Source organism: Nothoprocta perdicaria, unplaced genomic scaffold (assembly GCF_003342845.1).
Source record: "Nothoprocta perdicaria isolate Ctin4 unplaced genomic scaffold, notPer1 scaffold_137, whole genome shotgun sequence".
Lineage (NCBI taxonomy): Eukaryota > Metazoa > Chordata > Aves > Tinamiformes > Tinamidae > Nothoprocta > Nothoprocta perdicaria.
This window is the reverse complement of record NW_020454505.1, coordinates 2,105,215-2,127,105: the sequence shown is the minus strand read 5'-3', so window position 1 is coordinate 2,127,105 and position 21,891 is coordinate 2,105,215.

Genomic DNA, 21,891 nt, shown 5'->3' with positions numbered 1-21,891 from the left:
CTCTCCCGCATTCCCAAGCTGGGCCGGACAAGCAGTTTGGCATTGGGTTGGCTCCTTGGGTGTTTTGCACCTGGGGGAAAGCCAGCGCAGCAGTGAGGCAGGACCAGTTTTAAAAGGTCCTGGTTTTCATTTTCCTTTTCACATCCTACCCCAGATAAGACTTCCAGTGGCAGGTATCCTTTCCCCACCTCCAGCTTTATGCTGCAGCAGAAAAGCCCACCAGCAAATGCTCACAGACCCCTGGGCACTGGCTCTAAGCCCTGGAGCGCTGGCACCCGCTATAGMATGAAGCGGACAGCAGAAATCACGTAGGACCTGGGGAATTCCCAGGCTGCCAGCCTCCCTTCAGCACACACAGCCAAGCAGCTATTTAAAGCCAAGCATTGCTACATTAAAAGCTTAATTTTAACAAGCCACCACCTTACAACCACAGCAGTTCCCGCCGTATCTCAGCTTATTTGCTCACCAACACGGAGATGCTTCCCTCAGGACACACGTGCCATCCTTTAATTCACACGTTTCTCACATCTCACTGGCAAGTCATTTTTTTTTCTCAGTTCTCAACATATTTTTTTTCCTCTCCTCCTAGTCCTGATTATGCCTGGCTGTGTCATACTAAATTCCTGTTCCTCCTCAGTATTTACAGCCTACAAATATTTGTAGACTTATCACTTGTGAGCAACTGCTTAGCCAAGAGGTGTGTATTTTCCTCCTCATTAATCTGCTCCTCCAGCCTCTCTTTCGTTGCTCTTTCTTACATAGTTTGCACTTTGTTTTCTTGGTTTTTAGAAGTCAACATTAAGCTTTTTTTTTTCTTTTAAGAACAGCAGTATCTTAGTGAAAATAGAGGCATAYAAGGAAGGTTTAAGGCAAAGTTGTATTTGAGCTGACCAACTTCAACCTGCATCTTCATTTCTTTTTTATGTGCTACATCTGTTTGGATCACCAGGGCTTTACTGAAACCCTAGTATTGCAAGCTTTTATATTCACTTTTGTTAAACACAGTAATAATTTCTTGCCTTTAACAGGCCTTTAACAGGCCCAGACTTTTAGTGAGGCTACCTAAACATGCAGGCAAATATACAGGCAAACAGCCTCAGCACCTGACTATGGATAATCCAGATCCCTTGTATTAGTCCTTGTTACAGAGGTAAGAGAGGCTCTGTACCCGAAGTGCAGAGCCAAGGAGGGCTGCAAGCAGGAGGAGGCTTCAGACCTGCCTGCAGCRTAGCCAAAAGTAAGCAACTTAGGACCTCGTCCATTGGTATTTATTCAGCAACTGGTGCATACCCAGTACCTGCAATATCTTCTCTATATATCTTCAGTACTTTACCTCATGACCAATGTACAAATATGTGAGTAAAGAAAGGCATGTTGCAATATCCTTTCAATATTACCAATTTGCCTCCAGCCTTTGCTGCTAGACATTACAGGGCTGCCCATGCCACAAAYGGTAATTTGCTGAAGAACCCACTGGAATCTCATTGCACCTACAAAGGTTTAATRGGAACTGAGGGAGGAAAAAAAATAAAACCCAGGGAGCTTAAATAAGGGTTGTTTAGACCTGGGAGTAGCAGAAGAATGTGCTGGGTTGGTTGGGAGCATTGCATCAGATTTCTGTTTCCCAACCTTTCCTGTTTCTTGGATGCCCCTAAATTCAGACTGTAACTTCATGGAAGTGAAATTCCCGTAGAGATGATGAAGGACTGCAGGAGGATTTGGAGCTCCCCTTAGTCTGGAATACTTTGTGTTTTTGATGGGGTTTAGCTCCTTATCGACCTTAAGAAAGAATATGGGTAAACTTCCACCTCCTCCTGTACAACTCCCCATCACTGTCTATTCCCTTTGGACTAGAGYCTGGCAGTGCAATGCAGAAGGCCAAAGAGAATGGGATATGCARTTTCATTTTGGTTGTATTATGGCATTTTTTCTTTTAATCACATGAACTAAAACAAGCTGAAATGCTTCCACTGATATCACTTCAGCTGCAAATTTTCTTCATGGTTCTTTTACCATTCAAAGGCTGGMAAAAGCAAGCTAAGCAAACACAAGATAAGAGCATGGAAATAAGTGCATTAACAACAACAGCAAGTTGTTTTTGCAGTAATTTGCAGGATCCTGTGGCTTAGGCCAGTTTATGATCGTTGTAATATCATGAAGTTCGTGGTATGCCTTCAGTGGTTTCTCCAAGTCTTGAAACAGCTGATCAAGTTTTCCATCCAAAAACCCCATAACAATGATTTTTAAATACCTGAACAGAATTCAAACACATTGCTCTAGAACAATTTCTGTAAGACTTTAAAAAGAGCAAAAATATTTTTATCTAAAATTTGTTATAACTCATACCAACAAAAGGCAAGAATGTCTTCTGATAGGTATAATTAGCATTTAATATCTCACCTACTGCAATCAGCTTCACAGACATATTTTTTTTTTCCTTAGATAATAGCTGTAAGTAACTAGAAATAGTTCRATCCAGTTCTATCCAATTCGGAAAGTAATTCTAGCAGGTAAATAATTACGGAGCTCTGGTTGCTTTCAGAATCTAAAATCTAAGTTCTGGTTTGGAAGATTTTCATTTTTTTCAGTAAGGTTACTAGGTTTGGGGCCCAGAAAAACAGTACTTTGAGAAGGAGTCCAAATATTCTAAAGAGAAATTYCAAGGGCACTAGATACATAGATCAGCTGAGCCAGTTCCCCTCAACAATATAACACTTGTAAATACGATAGTGCCTTCCATTTTCCATTAATATGCAGCTATCAGTTGGTGAGTCACACTATAAAGCATTTAACAACTGTTCTCATAAATACCATACACCATCTGTTGACTGAATAAAAGGGCTACATGCCAGTTTTGCATTTGGATTGAAAGATCTGCTTTAAAACTACTCCAGCAGTCTCAGATTGTACAGATATTGTAAAAAAATGAGTATAGAGGCATTTTATTCGATTCCCAAARCGCAGAGCTGAGAAAAAAATATTTTTATCCAGTGAGATACTTTGACATTTCACTATTTGTTCTTATTGTAAGTCACAATTAAAGAATTTAAAATTTTCTTTATTCTTGAGGGAAACACTAACCTGMCATCTCTTTTTCTTGTTCTTTATCAGAAACATCTCTATATTAGATTTCTGACTGATTTAGATTGCAATGAAGTGTTCTGACATATCCAAAATACAGCAGAAAGTTTTCATAATTGTTTGCTGAAGTGACCTGAATACTGTGCTTCACAGCAGTTCAACAGAGCACATCACCTTTAAGGAATGCTAGCTCAAGCCATCACTCAGTCCCTTAGGCTGCACACTGATTAGGTCATATCTTCTTTAACACATGCAGTCACGGACATCCTGATACCTCTTGCAGCTCACTCAGGGTTATATTATGATATAGATATACTAAAAGGGCAAGATATACTGACTTTGGGCATTGCTTGGGCATTAGCAACTCTTACACAGATGGAATTCAATTTCTTATCTCTTATACGAGAATATGAGTTCATTTATTATGAATCTATACAGTGTTGTAGCCATGATAATGTAGATGCATATGGTGAGGACATTTTAGTGGGAAAGGGTTTATATGTCTAAAAGATTCATTAATTAGTGTAAAGGAGTGTACTTGTCATGACTTTCCTTTTATGTATACATATGCAAGGCCTCTATTTTTAAAGGAAAAACAGTTATTATCTACCGCCTTTCACTGATGCTGCCGCCACTCAACTACAGAGGCTGAACTTAAGCAGATTACATTCCACAGGCCCTAGCTAGAAGATAAAAGAACAGTGGAGGTGACTGAAAGCGACTGAAATGTGGAGCTTGAGCGTCACATGTGGAGCTTGAGGTCAGGATACAAGTGGCCCACATGTGAGACATGTCAATATTTGTCAATCAAAAATTATATCTTGCCACATAATTTATTCTCTTTCATCAAGTGAATGCTAGATTTTTTTTTTTCATAGAGGATTCCTTGTGTACAGTTTTAGAGCAAGGGCTACCTGTAGAGAGAACTGCTCTTCTGTTTTCCTGCTCAGAAGCAACTGCTACTTTCTAAGAGGAAAGTTACCTTTTAAGAGCAAGCAGCCTCCTAAATATCTTTGTTTCTCCATCCTTACCCTGTCTCCTCATAAACTGTATATAATGCTATCCTGTTTCTAGAGACCAGACTGACACAAGAGATATTGCATGCACTTACGTATAACAGCTTTCCATTACCCCAGAGAGAGCTTTGAGAGTTTCTTCTTGAGAAATGGGGCCCATCTGTCTTCAAAAACTTCACAAGAAAGGATTCTAAAAACTGTGGGGACGTTTTCCAAAAGCAGATGTCTTACCAAGAAATATTGAAAACTTCTTTTCTTAAGAAAACTTAGAACTCTGGAAGAAATACAAAAATTAAGCAATGTTTCAATAGTTATAGGCAGTCTACTACTGGAGATGTTTCTTTATTTATATAAGTTCAGATAGTAACATTCTTGGAGATTTCTTTTATTTGCAGTTCTTAATGGTTATGGTTTCTTAATCCATAAAAGCAAGAATATAAGTTTTGGCTTATTTTGGATTGATGGCTATAGCCGTAAGAACGAATCTTCAGTCTAAGAGATCATACTGTAGAGCTGTGACTAGAAAGGAGAGCCATTTTATTCTCAGACAATCTCTTCACAAAGTAAAGCTCCTAGAAATGAAAAGAGAGGCTAGGATGCATAGGAGGATACATAAGAGGACACACAAGTGATGTCATGTTTCTTATCCCGTCTAATCACCATAGTGAAAGCAAAGTTGAGATATAAAGTGATAAAGTGAGTGCAGGACCTACAAAGCAGGGCTGCAACATCTGTGAGATCCATACTGTGCCAATTCTCCACCACCCCGGAAGGCTAATATTATCGTTCTTTAAGTTTTATAATTATTATTTTTTATTATTTCATTTCGTTCTTGCCTCTTACAGCCATATAYTCCATTTCTAATAGAAACATGGCTGCAATGTAATGTATTTTTAAAAAAATCAATTGAACTTAAGAAGTTCTGTATCTATTCATCTCCTCTTGACCTCTGCTGTCCCAGAACAAATGAGTCACTGTTCCTTGTCATGTCTCCACATACCAAACTCCTCCAACAGAACAGCTCTGATCAATCAACCTTCCTCCAACCTCGACTTTCTTAGGAACAGATTTTTAAGTTGGTGTTCAATTTCCTTCACRTCCCACCCACAAAGTAAGTGCTCATTTGTAATCTGGAGCTCAGTTAACAAGCCTCAGATTGCTGCTCATGGGTCCATGCATGTGCAGTGCTGTGGAAGGATCCACATTCTTAGTACTGGATTTCTAATTATACCACAGATTCAAACAAAATTTGCAATCCTCACATGCAGCCATAAAACTAAAATCTCTTCATTCTATGAATGACAGTATTTTAAAATTACTGATTATGCACCGATCAGTCCCATCATCAGTGTGCACACTGTGAGCAAAGTTTGTTCTAGCTGTGCTTGGAACAGAACTGAATTATCGCTGCCTCTATCCAAGTGAAGGAGAGAAAGTAGATTCCTTAGCAGAGTGCCAGCTCTCAGTTTATATTCTCTGCTTGCCAAGGTTATATGGCTTCATTTATTTATTTATTTATTGGCACTGAGTGTAGCAGAACATGCTTTTCTCTTTYTGGCAAGTAGTCATATATCCTTGGCAGTGGCACTTTTCAGGCCTGTGCCAGCTTGTAATATAAAGGGAAAATAAACTGCCCCATCACTCTCTATGACGAGAGGTCATTCCACTATAGGTGGAAGAATAACTCCCAATTTTGCCAGTGGAGCACTTCTAGGGAGAGATCATAGAATCACAGAAATGCTAGTAATAATGGACCTCTGGAGGTATCTAGTTCAACCTGCAGCTCAAAGTTTATTGGCAGCACTAGCTTAGGTCAACCATGCCTTTTCCTAGTTGAGWCTTGAAAACTTCCAAGGGKGGAGACCTCTAGTCTTCCTAATGTCCAGTCTGAATCTCTCAAGACACAAATTGTGGCCATTGCCTCTTCCACCACTGCGAATCTGCCAAAGAAATAATTGATTCTGTGGTCTTTGTCACACCCCTTTCTGTAGTTGTGAGTTGCTATTTGATCATCCCATAGCCTCCTGTTTATCCCAGACACCTTGGCCTCTCCCTTAGGTAATGTGCACATTACCTAAGCCACCAGTGTCAAGAACAGGGGATAAAACATCCCTTGTTAAGCTTGCCATGCTTATAATGACCTAGGAAGCCGTTTGTCTGATCTGTGGTGAGACGAGAGTGTTGATTTGTATTCAACCTGACACCAAACCCCTCACGTCCTTTTCAGCAGGGCAGGGTAGTAACTCAGCTAGCTGTTTCCCAGCCTGAATGATACAATCTACCATAGCTGCACAACACTGTCCTTCTCTTGATGAAGGAGGAATGAGGATACCTCAAGTTTCTCATGATCAAGTTGAACTGAAGCATGCGAGTCATCATGTCAGCCTTTCCTCCTCACCTGCAAGTCTGCTAGTGGATACACTCCGTGTGATCATTCAGGTGGTCATGAAGATATTGAACAAAATGGGCCCCACTATCACCTCTAAGGAATGATGTGTTACCAGGCTCAGGCTGAACATCAATCCATTAATTACTGTTCAACAAGCCGAGTGCTGAACCCAAGTCTCGAGTCTTTCTAACCAAGTCAGTCTTTCTAACCATTTACTTTCCAGTCCATATATCCATCACTTTTGAATGAAAATGGCATGCGTATCAAAAACCTCACCAAAGGTAAGGTATATCACATCCACCACATTTCCCTTATCTGCATAAATAAATGATAGCTTGGCATAGTGCTTAAAACAGGGCTTAAAACCATGATCTACATTGTGGTGCCACGCAGAGGAACTGGCAGATTTTTTTCTGAATAAGGTGGTTAAGGCAACAGAGGCAAAATAACTGTGTTAATACAATGTCCCCCTGCTCCAGCTCATTGCCTCTGCTTGGAAGGAAGTTGTATTAGTCTCAGGAGCAGCGGTGCAGGGAAGTGTGCCTAAGTGAAAATATTACWCTTGACACATTAGTTTAGATTCTCCTTTTGGTACAGCATTGTGCTGCATAAGCATATGAAAAGAAAAAACCTTTCATTTCACCATCACCTTACATCTTCTGAAGTTTGGTTTTGGTCATTTCAGAGCCAGTTTTCACTACTTAGCATGTAGTGCTAACACGGGACTTCAGCTGGAATTCTGGGAACTTAGTATCTCTGYAAAAACTTTTTTTGTTCCTTTCAAAACAGATGTATTTTATATTGTGAATGAGCACAGAATAAAAATCTAAAAAAGATCTGTGTAACCTGGCTAATCATTTGAACAGTTTAAAATCCCTTGAAGTTCAATGTCTATGTCAAAATACCAATWAAAAAAAAGAAAACCCCAAAACACGATGCAAATTAAAAAACAGGTGAGGTTTTTTTTTTTTTTTTTATTCCTGAGAAAAGTGAACTGTGTCTTAGATTTCAGTCCATACAGCATTGTAGGAGAGAGATTCTAAAAGCATCTAATGGGGCTTTTATGACTTTAAATCAGTGCAAGGTCATTTCCTTCAGATCATATGCTCAGTGGTACCCATACAGGAATCTGAACATTAATGACAAGAACATAATATGGAGATGCAGCTGATTCATGAGGATGGCTGAAAGCCTGATTTATGATGTGCAAACAGAGAGATATACTTCAGTTTGGGGTGGGTTTGAAGGACTGACACTCAAGAAGACATCTCGAAAGAAATTGCATGCAGAGCCTAATGAGGCAGCCTGAGTTAAAGTGCACAATAGAATGAAAGTCGTGTGAGGGATACTACCTAGACAGTTGTACGTGCTTTAATGCTACACTCTTTTTCATGAAGCATAACTCTAACCTGGAATGTGAGTGTGTTGCAATATGCAATATGATACTTTCACTGAACTTTAAAATTACACCAAAGAATTTCATTATAAATACAGGCTGAAGTTAAGTCTCAACTATATTTCTAGCATTATCGCTGCAAGATGATTTTGTCAGTAGTTACATTCGTGGAATCCAATATACGGTGAAATAAAATTGGCATCATCATTAACATCATCTTTCCTRTCAAGTCAAAAACATTTTGTGCATAGTGCTTTCCAGTGCTCTTATCCACAGGATAGGATCACAGAAAATACAAGTAATTTTTTCCCTTTGCTGGAGAAAGCATTTCAAAAGAAGACAGCATATAGTCACACTAGTGTTAAACCAGAGTGGGGTGGTCATAGGAATAAGCAAGGCTATTGATGAGACAGAAAAGTTCCTTTGTTCTTCACATATTTCCTTTCATTTGCCAAAATGTCACAACAAGCTCAAACTTTCTCTGTATTTCTGGAAGCTGTAGCAATTGCAGTCATTTCTTTCTTACCACAGTTGTACAAGTTAGTGCTATTTTTATTTGCATGCATCTGAATTACTGGTGCATGCAGTGCAAACAATAGTGCTATTTTAGTTCAGGCTTGATTTCACTGAAATGATATTGGAAAAGTCAAGAAGTGGCTAAGAGCTAGGCCTGCAGAATGGGTCAAAAATTCAGAGYGCTAAGATGAGCACTAAAGATCATCTGAAGATGAAGAGGACAGATTTCCAAAGAGAAACAGAAAAACTAGTTTCTATTTACTAGTTTGTAGCTTAAAATAGGGTATCACTAACACTATTACAGTACAATTCAGAGCTCTTAGTAATGTGTTATCTCATGTACAAAGCAATGTGTATAGGATACAGGCTACTACTTATAATAAAAGGAATGCACCAAAAAAGGGGGATGCTTACAGAAATATGGAGCAAAAGACATTCAGCTCTTAGGTACACAGTGAACTGCTTCACAGTGGCCTACTCAATAATCTAATTGCCTTTATTCAGTACAAGACTGCTGTGTGCCCCGATCTCCTGAAAYAGCTTTCTGCTTCCTCGTTATAATAAGAGCCCCTTGCTAGATTTGCAGAAAGAGTAGATGTTTCATCATCTTTAAAGACTGTCCCAGAGATTCTTTCCCCATGTACAATCGCTCTTTTGCTGTCTGAGATATCATCTTTACAGGAGATAACAATTTCTACAGTCCCAGCACTGGGCTTGTATGTCCAATAATAAAGGACTGTCGAGATATCACAGATTCTTTAATGTGCTCTCTTGAGAGTCAAAAAGTTTTGGAGAAAAGGCCATGAGTAAGTGAAAAACAGAGGAAGTAAACCAGCTTCGGTAAAAAGATGAATGCTTTTATTTGAACAAGACATAATACACAAGTAAGAGATGGTGGCCAAGTATTCAATTTTGAAAAGACGAGTAGCAGGATTAGCTTTAAAAAGGGAAGATATGCCTAGATACTTAGTCTACAGAACAGATCTTCTGAGTCTAATTCTCTTTCCTCTGGAAAACTGCAAACATGAAAGAAGCATTGAGTCCTGTTTTTGTGATGTCTGTTCAAGATAGGAAGACAACGCTCAGTGTTGCAAATACCTCTGCTGTGATCCTTAAACATGGATGCACAGGCTAGAGATGCTCCATGCCTGGACAGCCTATTCTCGCCAGGAAACTCATTTGATATGTGACATTACCGTGGAAAATAACCACAAATTGTGGTTCAACTAGTTCAACTTGTAATATTTAGCCCAAGCTTCGGTGAAAGGCACAGGCACCTCAAGTGTTGACTATTGAGCAATGTGCCATCAGTCCAAGAGCACCACCTTGTGACGCTGAATCACAGCAAGCCCCTGAACACGAGCATGGCTGGGACGACCAGCCTGGCCACCCAAAGCACTTGCCTGCACCTTGGACAGTCAGCACCACCACACCTGGGCGCACACCCTTTTCACTGGTTCCTGCTTGAGGAATAACTACAGGGGCAAATATGTAAAAATGTACCACAGAAATATGACTTTCAGGGAAAAATACGTAGCACACAATATTTCCTGGCATGCGTCTGSACACAGAAGAACTTTTGATGTGAGTACTGCTCTAAATTACTGCTGGAAGATGTGACATTTCTGAAAACAGATCCCCTGGACATTACAGTCACCTACACAGTCCATATAGCACAACAACATCCAGGATTTCTTAAACTGGGCAGCTGTAAAACAGGTAAAATCTTAGATTAAGGTTACAGATTTATTTTTCTGGGTTTTCAAGTATTAGACTGATTAGTCTGTGCAGTCCTGCTCTGGAGAGCTGATGAGCACTTGCCTTTTTCTGTCTCTTCAGTAAACCACTGCCTCTGTAATCCCCAAGTTGCTCCTCTGGGTTCTAATGAAAAAGCTTCACATAAGACAGAATAAGGAAAGGTGCTTTCCAATTTTTATAAAGCAGCATATTCACTTGGAGCTGCCTTTTATGCTCATGGCTAAATTTACATTGCTCTGAGAAGTCTTAAAATGGGGTATTGTAGAAGTTGTGGATACTTGTCTGGCCAATGGGGAATAAGCATCACATGTAAAATGCAAAACAGCAGCTAGTTCTGTAATGTCAGCAAACATTGTCTCTAAAAATACTCCAGGAAAACAAAACTCTGGTCTCCACAGAACCACGGAATGGAATCACAGGATGAATGAGGTTGGAAAGGGCTTTGGAGATCATCTAGTCTAGGGGTTGCTTGAGCAAGATCACCTAAAGCTCCGTGCACAGGATCATCTCCAGACAGCTTTGGAGTATTTTCAAGGAATTTGAGTATTTTCAAGTATTTTCACAACTTCTCTGGGCAAGTTGTTCCAGAAGTCTGTTGTCCCTCACTGGACTCAGTCCAGTAGCTCCATTTCCCTCCTGTACAGGGAAGCCCAGAAATGGACACAGTAGTTTTACAAACAAGTTTGCAAAAGAGAAAAGGTACCAAAGAAAATGTGAATGAGTTCTAAGATATCCGCTTTACATTTAAAAGTCATTTGGTATACAACTATGAACAAATATATCTAAGTAAAGGAAGTCATGAAAATGATGGATGCTTTTAAATCTTGTTCTGATAATTATGTCGAGAATATGAAGCAATATAGAAAATTTTAAAACATCACCTCCCACTCACCTACAGAGCAAAATTAGAAGCAATTTGAATCCTTGCCATATTCTTGATCATTTTTATAAATTCAAATTACCTAGGAAAAGATTCCAAAAGCCTTAAGGTTCCTACAGCAGAACTAAAACAGAATTTAGATGTCTCAAAGTCAAAGAGCCACAAAAAATGTGCCTGTGGCATTCATACCTGAAAGGAGCCTGGGCTGTCATTAATAAGGTTATTTAGGCACCTAATGTACATCTAATATATATTCCCAGAAGCTGTCCTATTTTGGATGAAATGAATCTCAGCAGATATTTTGSTTCATGTGTGCTTAGGCATTCTCAAAGCACTTTTCCAGTACAATCCTTTGCAGGCTTAGCCATACCATGCCTACCCCATGCCAACAACACTAAGTTCAGCACAAAGCAGAATTGATACTCTACCATTACTCAAAAGATGTTTGGATTCACATCCCTCTTGGGTGATACCCATCAGTTGCACTGCATGAAATGTGAGGATCAGTATCACTGCTGCTAGATATCTTCTTTTAAAAGAGAAGTCATTCAAACTGAAGCAGCAACTGTAAAGCTGTAAATTCCTCTCTCTCATAAGCACCTAAATCCAAGAGAGGAAGAATTTCAGACACATCCCTTATTTCACCATTTTCTCTGCAACCGTCTGMGTGCCCTGCTGGCTGTTACAAATCCTGCTGAGAGCTGCCTCACTCTTCTCAGTTGACTCGGATATTTAGGTGAATAACTCAAGATAGCAAATTTCTGCCTTGGAGTTGGGTACCTGAAACTCAGAGTGTCATCAGGATGTGAATTCCTGTGCATTTGGACACATGGTTTTTTTTTTTTTAAATCCTATGCAAAGAGCATTACTATCACATTTCWTCGTATGTAATTATAAACATGGATTCTGGTAACCACCGATCCAGCAATGCTAGGTATAAGAGACTGTCCTTGTACCAACACTCACTCTTTGAAATAATTTTGCAGGTCTTAAAAAATATTGTCTGTAAGAGATCTTATGATCAAATTAATAAACTGAAGTACCAGATTATTTTTTTATATATAAAAAAAGACAACTTTTGAAGCACATCCCTTCTTTGTAACAATAAAAGATGCTAAATAAAAGACACTGGATCATCTTAATCAACTTGATCTTATTTATTATTTTTGCTGCTATATTGAAAATATCCCTAAGTGTGATGATCATATTATTTATTATGATATTTTTACAAGTAGTAGTATGTTACATAGAAGATATTCTCTATAAATATCGACATTAAATATTTTGGATTCTAAGAGATTTTAGCATTCTGTTTTGATTTGGAGTTAAGATAATACATCCAGAAATAGCATATCCATATAAGTATTTAACTTCATAAATAAATATGTTTGTGCCAGCTGACCAAAAGTTTTATTATATGAAAAACCATATGCAAGCCTGGGCCCCTAAACACTATCAGTAAAGATGCATCAGTTGCAGGCAAAATCTGAGACAGAGTAAAATAAATATCATTATTTCTTTACGTATCTACCGTAACCAGCTAGACACCCAGTAGAAACTTTTTTCTCTGTACTTAGAATTTACCAATATCAAAGGAAGGCATTTCTTCATGATCGGCCGAAGAAGCAAAGAGCAGCAAAGCACTGATCTCCTCAAAGTCCCTGGCTTGGTGCTTGTCCTCCCCAGTCCTCCCTCCTGCTGCTCCATGATTTTCCCCTGATTTCCCCCAGGTTCCTTCCCTGTTACCAACTCTTGGCCAGGCAGAGTCTTGCTCAGAGCTTTATGAGCAGTCCAAGCACCATGACTGGTGAGTGGAAGGAGATTTTTTTTTCTTTTCTATCTTGATTTTAATGCAACTGCTAGGAACTTATAACCATTGAGATCCTTCTTTCTCTACCAGATGTGACTAGAATTGACAGCAGGTACTAAAGAAAGGGATGGACAAGCAAACAAATGGTCAAGTGGGTAGCCAAATACATTAAGATGCACAGTCTTGTGAAACCAGGCTAAATATCAGAATCGTTAGATATCAAAAACAGTCCTTCTTGTCACGGAAAAGGCATCCAGCACATTTTTAAACACTTGTAAATGAACACTTTTAAGCACTTGTAAGAAAAGCACAGTGAAAAGTGAAAGGCTTACAGAGGCTCAGGCCCAGATCTATAAAAGACCTGGATCCCATAAATCCTGTATGCGGGCTCGCCTCCCACTGAGGTAAGTGAGGAGATGCATGTGTGACTTGGCAAGTAAGGAGGAAAGTGTCTGAATGCTGCTCAGCTGCAACATCCTTGAAAATGTAAGTGCTGCCAACAACCTAACTAGCTGTTTTGTCTCATTTGGTGCAATCTGGTGTCCATCACTGCTATGAGTCTGCGTGTGTGTGGCGTTGTTCCTTTTTCACACTGTTTCTGCTATTTGTTTGGGAATATTTTGCCCCCTCAAAGCTCTCCCATGGGTGGATCTCCAGCAGCTCTTGCTTCGTGCTGCTTTAAAACTCATAATTTCTCTTTTAGCATAATTTCTCTTTTAGCACTGCAGATCCTGGGGTGCTGCTGCACGATGCCACCCACTCCAGGAGTTATGTTGACCAGCCTGCATACAGACATCTGATTTAAAGTTCCAGCTAACTTTGTCAATGGCATTTGGTACTTTAAATACTCTGCCAATTATAACTCTGTGTATATGCTAATTATAACTCTGTGTATATCCATCCCCTGGTGCCAGTTTTGAGAGCTCTTCCTGCTGTTAGTGCTCACAAATATTTAGCAGAAATGTCAAACCCAGCAAGTAAAATGCTAAAACCACAATTTTTTGTACATTGTATTTCATTTTCATTAAAGCATACCAAAACATAGAAAATAGCCTCGGTTCATTTAGCGAATTAGAGAAAAATGTGATTTTGGTCTATGTCATTGAAAGTAATAGACTGGTAATAGTTAGTTTTGACAGCTATTATGTTAAAGAAAGCATGGTGAGTTTGGGAAATTTTGCTTGCAAGATTCGCTCACAATTCTGAGAAGTTATGCTGTTAAATATCTCTAATTATCCTTTTACACCAATTTTTCTCCTTTAGCAGTTGATGTTACATTTCTTTATTTTTTTTTCAAGAAGTGAAATTGCAAGCTAAGAAATGTCTGCAGTATCTAAGCAGGCATTTTCCCTCTGTCAAGTCTTGAACAGATGTACAATTCATGAATCGAAGCTACATGATATAACAGTTGAACTATTGATTTGATGAGACAAAGCTTGTTACTAACAATAACCTATTCAGACCAATCTTTCTTTTCTGATAAACACACTGAAACAAGCAACTATTTGGAATTCCCTTTCTTGAAATGCAGATGAATGCGGTTAAGCTCTTACCATATATGCAAAACTTATTGGGTGATTTCTTTAGCTAAAATTATCTGAAGTTTATCTGAGTTTAAAGCTTGAAACTTTCAAAACGGGTGTACAGCTTTTCTTAGAGAAGGATGTTGTAGAGTTACAGAAAATATTTTATATCAGTTCAGATTCTCTATCAGCTTGCTATTTGCAAGGCTATAACAAAGGTCATCCTAAAATGATGTCAATAATTTATCTCAGTAAACATCTGTGTTTCTAATACACTGAACAGTGTATTAGAATACATGATTCATAACACACATGACTCATATTTAAATCATTCATTCCAAACTTTTGACTTATCAAATGGAAAACAAGAATGGAACACAACTATTGAAACGTTTTAAGAGAAAAATGAATTATAAAAAGCTGCAATACTCTGAATAATATCCTAATTATTTAAAATGGTGATCAGCAACAAAAGAACAGTATATGAGTGYAATATTGTAAATAGTATTGTAATCCACATGAGACACAATGATGCCATAAATATTTGTATGCTTAAATATGAACAAAATATGTGTTGGAAAATATGGAGTTGGATGAACATCAGTCAATATTCAGAAATTCAAAGAATTCATGTTTTTACAAGCAAAATTAGAAAAAAAAAAAAGAAGTTCTTTCCTAAATGCAACAGTTAAACCYATAGGCTTAATTTACAGCTTTTTAATGTCTGCTACAGATGTAGTACTTTAATGAAAAGCAGACATTGAACAACTTCTTCATGGGCTTAACAGGCATCTTGTGATGAATGCAGCTGCACAAACTGACAGCACTCAGCCAAATGAGTCAGGAGGTCACTGCCGCAGAAACTTATTTGTATTTGTGTAGGAAGGCTTTATACATTAGGTAAAAGAAAAAAAAAAGAGCAGCATAAGAAGAAATAGCCTCTTGCTTTCCATTTTATTGAGTATTTAGAAACTTAATGCAGAAGTGGAACAGCTCCAGCAAGAAGCATTGGTGCACACTCCAATAGGAAACCGTGATGTATTTCTGAAGGCAGAAAATTCTGTTGTTCTGGTGGATCCCAGCGCAAATCCACCCAAATATATGRGATGTATCAGATATTTATATCAAAGCTTTTCATTTGCCAGCAGACTAACTTAATTACAAGCTTCCAGATTACCCTCAGGTGGAACATCTTTAGCKCTTCTGGTAGGACTTGGTTCACTTTATATGACATATTAGTGGGTTGGACATYCTCCTGGAAAGCTACTGCCCAGGGTGATCATTAATATTTCAAAGTGAAACTATGTGAAACAGGAGAGAAAGGCTCGTTTCTCCTTCCCACTTACCATAGCTGACTGTTTGGAATAGAAGTCCTGAGTATGGGATGATACAACCTGATGACACATGAGCGACATGCCGAGCTGTTGTGAAACAAGTCCCGAAACCTTTGGATAAATTCATGCTGATCAAGATGATGTAAGAGGGTTCCATCCCATGAGTAACATGGTCCTTGGGTAACAGGAATACTCCAGAAAACAAAAGGCCAAGTGTAACCCAAGGCTCTTCAGAGTAGCCTCTGAGGACAGACAAGCTCTAGGATCTCCTGCTCTACCTGCTGCTCTGACAGCCAAGGCCAGGCACAAAACTTCCACTAACAGTCCCTAATATGAACAYCGAGAGGCTAGAGGCACAATTTTCTGGAATTAGTTCTATTACTGATCGAAAAAAATAAATTCTGTTGATTTTATCCTCTGTCTTTTTGATGTGTGATTGCATATATTTTGTGAAGAGTCCACAGTAGCAATTAAGGTATACACTTTCTTTTAAATACAGCACATAGACCTCAAGATCTTGTAATTAGACACATCGTATAAAATTAKATTGTAGGAATGTCGTTATTTGTAAGTGGGTATTGCAGAGAATATGTGCACAGTAAGGTTAACACATTATGACTTCAGATCCTGTGCCAATCATAAAGTTCCCAAAGTATTACTTGAAATTATTATTGTTTTCTGCCTTCATAAGTCCATTAAAGCTCAAAAGAGCTAACTAAATTTCTTTTGAAAGGATTTACAAATTCTGAAGAATCAATAAATACAACTATATTCCCAGCAGAATGTCTTTATATTGTACTAGACAAGGATGAAGATGCATTTCCTGTAAATTTAGTTACGAAAAAGACAGCTTAGAGACTACAATTTAATTACTAAGATATAACAAGACATCTGGGGAAATTACTGGATTGACAGCTTTTGAAAGAGTTTGCAAAGTGATTTCACAGGAAAAAAATCAAAGGCTTGTTTTTTAGGTCTATGCTTTTTTTTTTTAATGATACGGCGACCACGGAGCTTTAGATGCCTAAGTAGAAAGGAAATATTTCCAATATTTTAAAATTGGAATGCAATAAGATTAAAAAAGCCAAATATGCAGGAAGTATGATACTTCACAAAAAGAGAGGATTTCACTCACAATCATGTATTTGTTCTGCTTTTATTGTGTGAGTCAACAGGCTCATACCCCAGTGTTTGTTAACATGAAGTACTAACAGCAGAAATTATCACTCTCTTGGCCTTTGAAAAATTCACTGAGGAGCCAGTTCACGATCAATGATATCTCTGTATAAAAAGCCTTGCTATTTTTTTAATCTAATCGTTTAATAGCTTTCCATGTTTCTACTGTATTTACTTTATTGTTGWAAATGAGCAAGCTAACCTTTGATCTAATTTTCTCTTTGAATTCTAAATAAATTCTTTTCCTCTTGTGCTTTGCTAATTTAATGCTGGTGAAATTCCTTGGATATATGGGCTGCTATTCTGCTATAAAACTGATATAGTAGAATATTAARCTTTTCTATTCAGCTTTTCTTTTATCACCTCCAATAAATATAACCTTTTATAGAAATACACTCTCTTTTATTTTCTTTTTTTTTTCTTTTTTTTAATAAAGGTTTCTGTTTGTCTAGTTTGTTGTTCAGAAGCTTTTGTAGATGTTAATCCAAGGGTTGGGCATAATCTCTCTGCATGAACAGATAAACAAACAGCCCTCAATTTTCACAGTCCTCCAAATTCACTTCAACTCCTCCATGCCTGCAGAGAGTTACAGGTTTTGCATCATGCCCTAAAGGTTGCTTTGGAAGACGAGTGTCACTAGCCAGGGTTACTAGCTCAGCTTGCAAGAGCTGTMCGGGTGCTTGCCACACCGAAATGATGTGCTCTTGTTCAAAGAAGAACCAGGATGCAGCCAGATTTTCTTCACTGCTTTCCTCCAGGTACCAATGATACTTCAGCCTTCAGGATGAATTAAGAGACTTATCAGTGGACTGACTTTCAGTCAACTTTCAGACTCCAGGTTTGCTGCTCTGTTTTCTTCATACAGCACCAGGAGGGTGTGAAGCTCATTAGCTTACAAGATAAATTGCACTCCAACTCTAACCCTTCAACTCCTGGGTCATCAGCTCTATGGCTTCAGAAGTGTGATGGCCAAACAGAGTAACAATACAAAACYCAGCCACATCCAGAGAAAAGAGAAGTCATTACCCAGATTATATCTGTAAGGGAAGCATGGTACCATACCACTACAAAATAGTTTAACTCCCTAAGTACAACTAATACCAAGAGGAGTGTTACCTAATCCAGCCAAATCCCTGTGKTATCAAAACCTGTGGAGACCATAGCTATGCTCAACTGAAGACATGACTTAGGAGGCACAACAGCAGCTTTTCAAAGTCTTTGCACTTTCTTGATTCTAGCTCAATCAAGATCTTGCTTGAACCTCTATGGTACAAACAGGCTTGACCCATTTGTCACCAGTGGCTTTTCCCCTACACGAGCTGCATCCCTATGCAGGCAGACAAGAAAATTGTCCACATTAGCACAAAGTGACTGGAAACTGGTGCTGAATGAGGCAKTCTACCCTCTCACCTACCCAGATATAATTTTGGAAAGACGTGGTACATTCATTACTCATATGATATGTGTTACTCATTCCGAATACAACATAGTGAGTGTTACTCTGTGTTAGGATGACTGCATGTTTTGTACTGACACTGCAATAAACAGAATGTTAAAATAACCCTTTTTTGGCAAGAGTTTGTGTCTCTCAGTGACAGTATCACCACTGAGAGCTGGTTTGATCGCTCTGGACATTTTTTTTTAGGCTGGCAGCCTGTTCTGAAGTTCCCTCCTTGTTACTTATTACTAACCAGTGGAGAACTGCTCAAACATTTCCCAGCAGATCTGGTAAGGCCTAACCTGAAGAGAGTCATCTAGGCTGGCTACTGACTAATTAAACATTTCTTTTGAACTTGTGTTTGCCTCTCCTGGTTTTTACTGCAGTCATGTCAGAACTACGAGGTGAGGGCAGAGTGGCCTGTACCCAAACCTGTGGGGTTGGGGTACAGCTCAACTGTATTTAGTGGGCTATCCACGAACCCAGTTTCTTATTCAAGGGCAGGACAATAGGAATGTGAAAGCAGCAAAGGGAGCAAGATCCCACGATCATTCCCTATGCCTGTGCTCACTATATGTGACGTTTCATGGCCTCTGGGTCCTACAAATTTGGTACGCAGTATAAGAGTGCTTTAAAAACAATGATGGAAGTGTCTTTTTAACCTGTTCCCCTTCAGTTTACATGTTAAGGCTTTCTTATCCATGGTGGGAGATRTGGGCCCAAACCTTCTAAGGAATAATGACTCCATAATAAGTCCTCTTATCTCTCAAGCTTGTGTTCTAATATGCGCTATTATAAAAAGGGGTGACATTAGCTCAGGTGTTTTTGGATGGATCTGCATAGTTCTTATGGAACTATGGAAGTGTTTAGCTAATCTCAGAAATAAAATGATTCCTGCTGTGTCCTTCAGGTTAGAGACAAGTGAGTTGCTTGCGAACTACCCACGACATCCCACCCTCCTCTGGTTGTAAGAGTTCAGGGCCTGTCCCTGACTGCTTCTCAGACWGAAACAGGCTCTGTTTTAATATCTTTGTCATAAGCTGGGATTAATTTCTCCATCTACAGAATATTGTTTTCTTAAAATTGGGTGATGCTGACCTATCATTGACCTTCCCCCAAACAAAAGACATTTCTAAATACATCAGCCTTCTGGAGGAGTTGAAAGTGATCCACAGATGAAGTGGATGATTTTAGACTTCCGTACTGGCACAGAAAGATATTGGCAGGGAAAAATAACCTCCCCATAACCTCGTACTTCAAAACCTTTCTTATACGGCTGGCTTCATTTTCAAACAAGTTTCAGAACAAGAGCAAATAAACTCCAAATATTTGATAGTAACTATCAAAAATGCTTGGAGTGTTTCACATGCTTTCACATGTGCTTCTTGGTTGCCGTGAAGAGCAAGTTAGTGTCACTGTGAGTTTCCCTGCCTTGTTGCCCTTCCGAGTCCCCAGGAGCAAGACACTTCACATCAGCCTTACTGGGGATCACATTGGCCCATACTCACGTGCTCTGCAAATGCAGAATGTGGGTCACGACAGGAGCAGTAGTAAATGTACATGTTCTGCAAAGCCTGAGGACCTGTTAAAATACTGGTCTTCTACACTGAGATTTATTCTCTCTATACCTTAACTAATCAATCTACTTAGAATCTACTTTTTCCATGTTCCATTGCTGTGTTTTTAAARCTATACAGCCTGTATGTATGCAGTACAGTTCCTGCATACTTGTGGCAGAATAAAATCAAACATGGTTTACAGAAAGGCTCTAATCATTATTCCAGACTCAATGTATTCATGTAAGACATAAAGAAAAGAAACATGAGAAGAAACCTTTGCCTGCTGGCAACTTTCTACTACAGTTGTGTGAATGTGCTTTGCTGTGCAACTGCTTGCTCGGGCTCAGCAGTTCCATCGATTAAATTGGACATATACCAGTCTTGATGCAAACGTATGCACCTGTGACATGCAGGTGCAGGTAAAAGCAACTGAAGGCATGCAGGAGTTAGGGCCAGTGCATGAGCAAACAGGTCCCACTCCTCACAGGGTTGTTGCATCTGCGTATTCTGACAGGTTTCTGGCACTAGACGGCTCAAAGTGATGAGCTGTCTCAACAGATTAAAATGTAAATTCTCTTGAAGAAAACAACATACAAAAATTATGTTTCTGTACAGTCTGGGTGATTAAATGTTTCTTGTTTCAAAGCTAATGCTTCTGTCACTTTCAATTACAGCTTTYGGGAGCTTTATTCTGCATCATTTAATCTCTTTAAATAACTCTCCTGTTCAGCTCTCTTACACAGACTGGCACATGTCACTTGAATGCCGCACTCCTACTAACTCCTACAATAACATCCTCTGACTCTAATTTAGAATTATGTTTATCATATCTGCTATCCTCTTAATGTCTAGAAGTCGAAAAAAAAGGGCAGGAATATCATCAAATGAAGCCACACTCAATCACTCTTGTATTGGTCAAGTTATACTAAGTAGACTATATAATTTGCTTTTCTGGGATGAGCAGATGAAAAYTTAATCATTTCTACATAATGACAGATATTTCTGATTGGAGATTGGTTTTCAAAACATCCTAAATATTTTGGATTTATTATTCTAGCAGCTGAAGGGTAGAACATATTTTCCATTCAGAGTTAACATTTCTAAGTTTGCAGACAAACACTGAAATGAAGCTAAATTATAAAGGAGGTAAAATACCACTTGTTCAATGGTTTTGAAACTCTGATAAGTACTTAACAGTTAAGACAGAATTATTGTTTTGTTGAAAGAGAAGTTTTGAATGAACAACAATGTAAAAAATCCTCTCGGCATCCACATCTGGCTGAGCATTTTTCTTTTATTAGTCCAAGCAAATTAAGATTTATGTGCTAAACAGAAGCTACACTTGTAATTAATGAGCTTGCAGAAACATAGTGGGGAAGAGGATGATTTGCAGGCAAAAAGGGATTTTGTCGCCAAACGCTGCTCTCCGAGGCGACTCTGCCACCTCGTGGGCTGCTGCCCGCGAACGGAGCAGAGGCGACTGGCAGCACGGAGCAAAACTCACGGGGAGCCCAGAGCTGTGCAGGGAAAGAGAGCTCTGATTGAAAAAAAAAAAAAAAAAAAAAAAAAAAGTGTTAAAAATAATGCAGGAAGACTTTCTTTACTGTAATTGGTCTGAATCCTAATCCTTAAAATGTTGTCTCTGCTGTTATAAAGGAAATGATGCCATCAGGGCAGCGAGGCATAATTTTCTTAGCTGATTTTTCTAGCTGATATTAGCAGACTCCGGGGTTCTGCCTCCTTCCTGGGTAAATGTCATTCGGATTTAGTGGGGTTATCCAGTGTCTGTATTATCAGACCTGAGAGGGCTTGTCGGATCCCAGGTTTGGTGCGTGTCCCAAATCTGTGCAGGCACAAAACTGCACCCTGTGTGGACACCRAACCCCCTGGCACCCTGCACTGCGGGTACAGGAACCAGCACCCGTCCCAGGCACGAGTGTGACAAGTGACACCGTGGCAGGCAATGCTGGAGGCAGCTCTAGTTCAGCTTCATGACCAGGCAGAGTTCTTTTGCT